This window comes from Lygodium microphyllum, chromosome 8 (assembly GCF_053477565.2).
Source record: "Lygodium microphyllum isolate KBCC chromosome 8, Lygodium_microphyllum_v1.1.10, whole genome shotgun sequence".
In the NCBI taxonomy this organism is placed as follows: domain Eukaryota; kingdom Viridiplantae; phylum Streptophyta; class Polypodiopsida; order Schizaeales; family Lygodiaceae; genus Lygodium; species Lygodium microphyllum.
The window spans coordinates 37,932,424-37,939,164 of record NC_141142.1 but is presented as its reverse complement, the minus strand read 5'-3'; positions in this window follow the sequence as shown (position 1 = coordinate 37,939,164).

Genomic DNA, 6,741 nt, shown 5'->3' with positions numbered 1-6,741 from the left:
CACCGCTATTGCTAGTCCCCCCTTTGCTATCATCAACTACATCAGGGTTCGCCTACACAAAGGGTTAAGGTATATAAATACCATTACAAACAATAAATTAGAGTTACGTATACTTTTCATGTAAAAAATAAAAGATACCTCTTCTGGTTGCGGAATCCTCATGGCACGATTATATTGCTCCTCCATGATGAGTCACTTCTCGTAGAAATGCTGCCAAGTGGATGCCCGGTTATGACCTTGATGGTAGCCTACCTCTCTAGGAGTAGGCATCCTACCAACGATATGATACTACAAAACAATTTGAACATACAACCTATTTGAACACACTACATAATGAAGTGAAACAAATTACAAAATTTAATTGAAAAAAAGAAATCAAATATTACTTACAAACTCAGCCTCCCATGACTCCCTGCCACTCGATCCATAATGCGACGCGATCCCATGGTTGCCATCTGAATACGTCACACCTCTGTATGCTTGCGACTTGTCATTTTCTCTGCTGCTCTCTTCTTGGCCTCTTTCCACTCCTTGCGGTGGCAATTGGGTGGTTGGCCATATCCAGGGTGCCCGTGCTCTTGTCTCTGGAGTGACTCCTTGGCGCGCGTCATAAGGTGAGACCTCTTGTTATGAAGCACATCTCTCATCTTTGACCGTCCCCAATCATCTGAGAATCATGAATTATCGGGATTAGGGTACCTTCTATGTATTGTCCGTAGCACCTCTTGCCACAAACCATTTTTTTTGTGCTTGAAGGGAATCATGCAATCTTTGTATGTGGCATACACGACACTCCTCAAGTAGGCTATCACTTCCCTCCCCTCAGAGTCATGCAAGATACCACCAACATCAGTGATAGAGTAATACATTTGTGGAGGCTCACCTCTCTCATTTCCTAGTGAGGGTGATCGAGAGCCACCTCCTAGGCAACCCCCACAAAGCCCTCGAGCTCCTCGTCCTCCCGCACGACTCTCCCTCCTCTCTCAACGGGCATGTGCTTCGGCCGATCCATGTACTTCAGATGATCCCTCTGCATCAACTGATCTGTGTGTATGCATAGTGCATGGAGTACCTGTTAGTAGAGGTGTACCAAGGTTTGGTGTGCCAAGGTTTGGTGTTTGTGCGTGTTTGTGTGGCAGTGCTAGGCAAAGATGTGATAGGTGTCCCAGACATAACACCAAAAACCTCCTCTACAGTGGGAGGGTGACCAAGATAATTGGTCATCTCCCCCATGAATTGCTCCTTGTTTGGAAAACCTCCAAAAAAGCTACTAACACCTCTAGAAAACTCTGCTAAGGTATTGTTCATGAGTTCCAACTCAAGATCAGTGCTGGAAGATCCAGGATTCCACATCTACACAAGAAAAATCATATTACCCTCTGTAGATAAAATCTATTACATGTTGCATCTATGTCTGTGTCTTTGTGTGCATCTGTCAGCGCGTCTATTTTCGCGTCTATACCTGCGTCTACACTGTCATCTAGACGCGTTGATAGACGCACACAGTTGGATCATATTTTTCAAATATTTATAAAAAATGCGCAAAAAAACCTCCATAGATGACAGTCTATAGCATGTAAAGAGAGAGAGAGAGAGAAACAAATAGAGAAAGCAAACAAGATTGAGAGAGAGAAGAAGAACTCACCTTCTTTGCTTGTTCCGACGGGTGGGGCTAGGTTGCAAGCTCCTTGTCCTCCTTCTCCCTTCCCTTGGTAAGTTGCTTGAATCTTCTTCTCTTCCTTGCTGTTTGGCTCTTATTCTTTACTCTTTGGCTCTTCCTTCCTCCTGTCCTCTTTTTACTCTTATTTCCTTCCTTCATTGTCTTCATGAAGTGATAGATAGACATGATTAGTGATGTTGAGCTCGAACTGCAGAAAACACAAAAAACGCAAGAAAGCACTGGTTTGAAAAGAAAGCCACAACTTTTTTTAATTTTTTTTAATATTTGTGTGGCACGTCTGTGAGCGCGTGTATATGCACATATAAGACATATTACACGCACTGATAGACAAACCCCCACTGATTAGATGCTAGCTTTTGGTTGTTTTTGAATCAACAGGACATGACTTTCCTAGTCTTTCAATATCAAAATGTTTGCCTCCATGTTGTAAGTATCAATGCATGCATTTAGGGAATATGACATATATACCAAATAAAATCACATTTTTCCTTATGATTTAGGTGTAATTATGCTGTCATCTTCTACTAGTATGGGACATGTTGAGTAAAAAAATAGTACATTCTCCAGTGAGGATAAGACATTGCGTCTTCACAATCGAGACGCTTGGCTACGATGAAAAATCAAATGTATGTGTGATCGTTGTCGAGGATGTTTTTTTCGAGCACGTCGAATCACAATGTCACACCTCACCATGTACAAAGAGTGGAACCAAGAAAAAGACCCAGTAATTTTTATTGCTTTATTTGCACAAATATTATTGGTCTGTGTTGCGTCATCACCATTAAACAAAACCTCATTTTTTTAATTGAGTAGGATGCGGTACCACATCCTCAAATGGTCCCTCCAAGGCGTTGAGAAGCTGCGAAGTGTTGACGCGAGGAGGCAGAGTCCTCAAGAAGAGTAGAGACTGATGATGATGATAGCAGCCCTCTTCAAATGTCCCATCAAGTTTTGGAGGAAGAGATTCTGGACAACATGGTGCACGATTTATTTTCCCATGAGGTTCAGAGGGAGGGCGCCACTAGAGAGACAGATGACTCGCTACACATAGCGTCGAAAACTCCATTGTACGAAGGTTGCACCTACTCCGTTCTACATGCATCTCTCGAGATACTGCATCTCTTGGAGGTCCCGATTATGTTAAAATCCATGCATGTGTCAATGATTGCATCTTGTTTCGTGGGGAACATGTATCTGCACGACAGTGTTCTATTTGTGGTGAACCAAGATACAACCAGGAGATGAAATCAATGGATGTGCCTCGTAAGGTTTTGCAACATTTTCCTATTATTCCACGTATTCAACTTATGTTTAGGTGTGAATCTATTGTGAGACTCATGTCATGGCATGCTAGTCACCATTCAAGTGATGAAAAGTGGAGAATTCCTTCAGACACACCAGCTTGGTAACACATAGACAATTTCTGGCCTACTTTCAAAGAAGAGCCCAGAAATTTGAGATTTGGTCTAGGATTAGATGGAATAAATCCATTTGGCATAAAAAGCACCTCATATAGTGTATGGCAAGTGGTATTAGTGAACTATAATATCCCTCCGTCCATGGCAATAAAAAAAGGACATATAATGTTGTCCCTTTTGATTCTTGAAAAACACAAAGTAAAAAACATGGACGTTTACTTAGAGCCTTTGATGGAGGAGCTAGAAATGCTATGGAGAGGTATTAAGGTGCAAGATGTGAGTGCATCATTGTCCTCGAGAGATTTCACTTTAAAGGGTATGTTGTGGTGGACCATGCATGACTTTCCAGGCTATGGAGAGTGTTCCAATAGTTGCATACTCTATTTTATTCATTCTTACCCTTAATAAAATATATGTCATCATTAACCCACTTGTTTTTACAGGTTTAACTACATCAGGATATCATGCATGTCCAATTTGTGGTCCCTCTCTAGTTTCTTCTAGACCGACACGCTTGAAGAAGATTATCTATGACAATCATCATTGCTTTCTTCCTATTGACCACCCCAAATATGCACCCCCCTACTAATGGAAGAACTCCACAATCTCTAACCATTCGAGATTGGAAGGACACTTGGACATACGTCAATGGTCATCCTCCACTCGGCATGAGTTAACTAGCTTACTTCTTTTGTTTGTCTTTAAAATACACTCCATTATGAGAACAATAAATAATATATTGTTTGTGCCTTAGATTCTCTATATTTTGTTGTCTCCCATATTGGACTGAACTCAAGATCAATCACCTGTTGGACCCCATGCATATATTCAAGAATGTTGCCTCTACATTATGGGATCACTTAATCGGGGCTCGTGATTCTGTCAATGTAAGGGAGGATTTACGTAGCATTGGATGTATGAGACGATCTTGGCCACGCAACGGACCCAGAGGAAAGATCAAGTTACCGCGTGCACCTTGGATGTTGTCGAAGACCGAAGAAAAGATGGTGAAGCAGCAGATATGTAGCTTTCGAACTCCCACAGGATATATGAGATGCCTCAAGGGAGCCTTCATAACGAAAAAGAAAAGAGGTGTGGAGTAACTATCCGGTTTAAAGTTTCACGATTGGCACAAAATGATTCAAGTAAGGATTTTTATAGCCATAAATATATTAATTAGTGAAAGATCTATATAGACTAATTAACAATGTATGAATATTTATATACAGTTCATCCTTCCTACTAGCATATCCCATTGTGTTTCGAAAAATGTGCGTAATATCATTTACAAGATGGGTGAGCTCACGAGGTATGTATACTTTATACTTATTGTTTAGTTTACATATTACGTACATCACATAGTAAACCCGCTTGAATTTATGGACAAAACTAATCATCGTTCTCAATTGCATGTTGGTAGATCTGTGAGTTTGAAGGAAATTGATCCAAATACGTTGCAAGAGGCTCGAGTATTGTCCATTGAGGTGGTTTGTTTGGTGGAGAAAACTTTTTCTTGCTCCATTTTGACTACTTAAGTACACTTACTCGTACATTTGATTGATGAGATTGCAATTTATGAGGTAGTTCATGCAAGGTGGATGTTTTTTCTAGAGCACTTTATGAAAACCCTAAAAGATTTTGTAAAGAAAAATGCACGGCTCGAGGGGAGCATGGCTGAGGGTTGGTTAGTGCAATCATCCCTTGTACAAATCTCTGAATATCTTACTAAAGTGGACTCCTCTTTACCACGACTATGGAAAGATGATGAAGATTTAAGGATGACCTCTATAATACCTCAAGAAAAAGGAAGGAGCAAAGTGCTAATGAAAGAGGAACTTCATAAGTTAAATGTATTTTGTGTGGTTAACAGCAAAGTAATGAGCAAATCGGTGACACTATATAAAGAAGCAAGGGCAAGAAGAGTAAGCGAAAGGCAAGCATTTCGTGCTAGACATGGACGTAATGTCCCATATCCAGAACATTTAAGTGCTTCCACGTCATATTGATATAGATTGGCTACATGAAGAAGTGGAAATATGGAAAAAGAGGAGGCGATGGATATATCGCAAGAGGAGTGGGAATACACACGAGGTTGCTTATCAAAGCTGAGACATACTTATAATTAAATTATCTTTAGTTATATATGATACAATAATTTCACATGTTTAATCTTTAACTAAATCATTAATATGATCTCAACAATGTACTACTAGTGCACATTGTTCAATGTTATTTGGTATGAAGGCACACATTTTCGAACTCAACCTATAGATGATAAGAGAAATACCCAGGATTCTGGTATCCTTGCAAACTTCCAAGATACCAATGGCACCATGGAAGATTATTGTTGCTTGATCCAAGATACTTTGAAGCTTGACTTTAAGCGATTTTTTATATATGTGCTAGATGTGAAGTGGTTTAAAGAAGTACTAACAAAACGGGTGAGCATTGCACAATTAGACGTCATCCAAGTGGTTTTGTAGTGATTGACTCTACAAAATCTCACCAAGGCAAGAATGACACATTCGTACTACCTCAACAATGCGAGCAGGTATATTAGAAGCTATTTATTTTTATATATATTGCTTCTTGATACATTCTCAAAATACAATAAATATCTAAGTTGCTTACTTTTTGTTTTTTAAATGCAGGTTGTGTATCACACAATGGTAAACAATAACCGATGGTGGCACGTCATCCCCATATCTAATCGTTCAAAACCAATATATGGCAATGCTACCAACATAGAGATAGTTGATGACAATTTAACAATCAATGATGATACAATCAATGATGATGCACATGATGATACCATGATCGATGATATACATGATGTAGTGCAAGATGATCCCCATGAGGATGCTCAAGGAAGCACAAAAGAGGATAACAATATGGTTGCAGATGATGATGAAGAAATTGAGTATAGTAATACATCTGACAGTGGGATAGACTTATTTGTCTCATTGCCTATTGGTAACATAGACATAGAGGTAGATAGTCTAGCAAGGGCCGATCTCATTGAAAATGAGATTGATCATTCATTGTAGCATATATAATTAGCTTTGAATGATTGGATGTATATTTGTAATACTAAAAAAGAAGTAAAGTTGGTAATGTATTCAAAAAAATACTAGCTGTTAAGATGTTTGGTCATATTTAGGGACTTTATGAGAAATGAAAAATATGTGCGTTTATTTTCGCATCTATAGGCGCGTTTATAAACGTGGGTATATAAACGCATTCTGTATACTAGCATGAATAGATGCGCTGATACACGCGCTTATAAACGCGCCTGCTATTTTGGGTGTACAGTGCGCATCTATAGAGCCTTTCTCTTCGAGTGCTAGTACCCTTGAGGTACTTAAGAATATGTTTTACAGCACTCCAATGAATAGTGGAAGGGGAAGAAAGATACTGTCCCAAAAAGTTAGTTGCAAATAAAATATTTGGTCTTTGTTTAAACCAATAAATTGAAGACAACCAACAAGATTAGCAAAAGGTTGATGAATGGATGATTCTTCATTACGTGTTGTAGATGTACCCTTGGTAGAGCTCGAAAGAATGGGAGTGTTTGACAGATTGTGCATTTGTCAACCCAAACTTCTTAACAATATCATTAATAAACTTTGTCTAGTGAAGAAG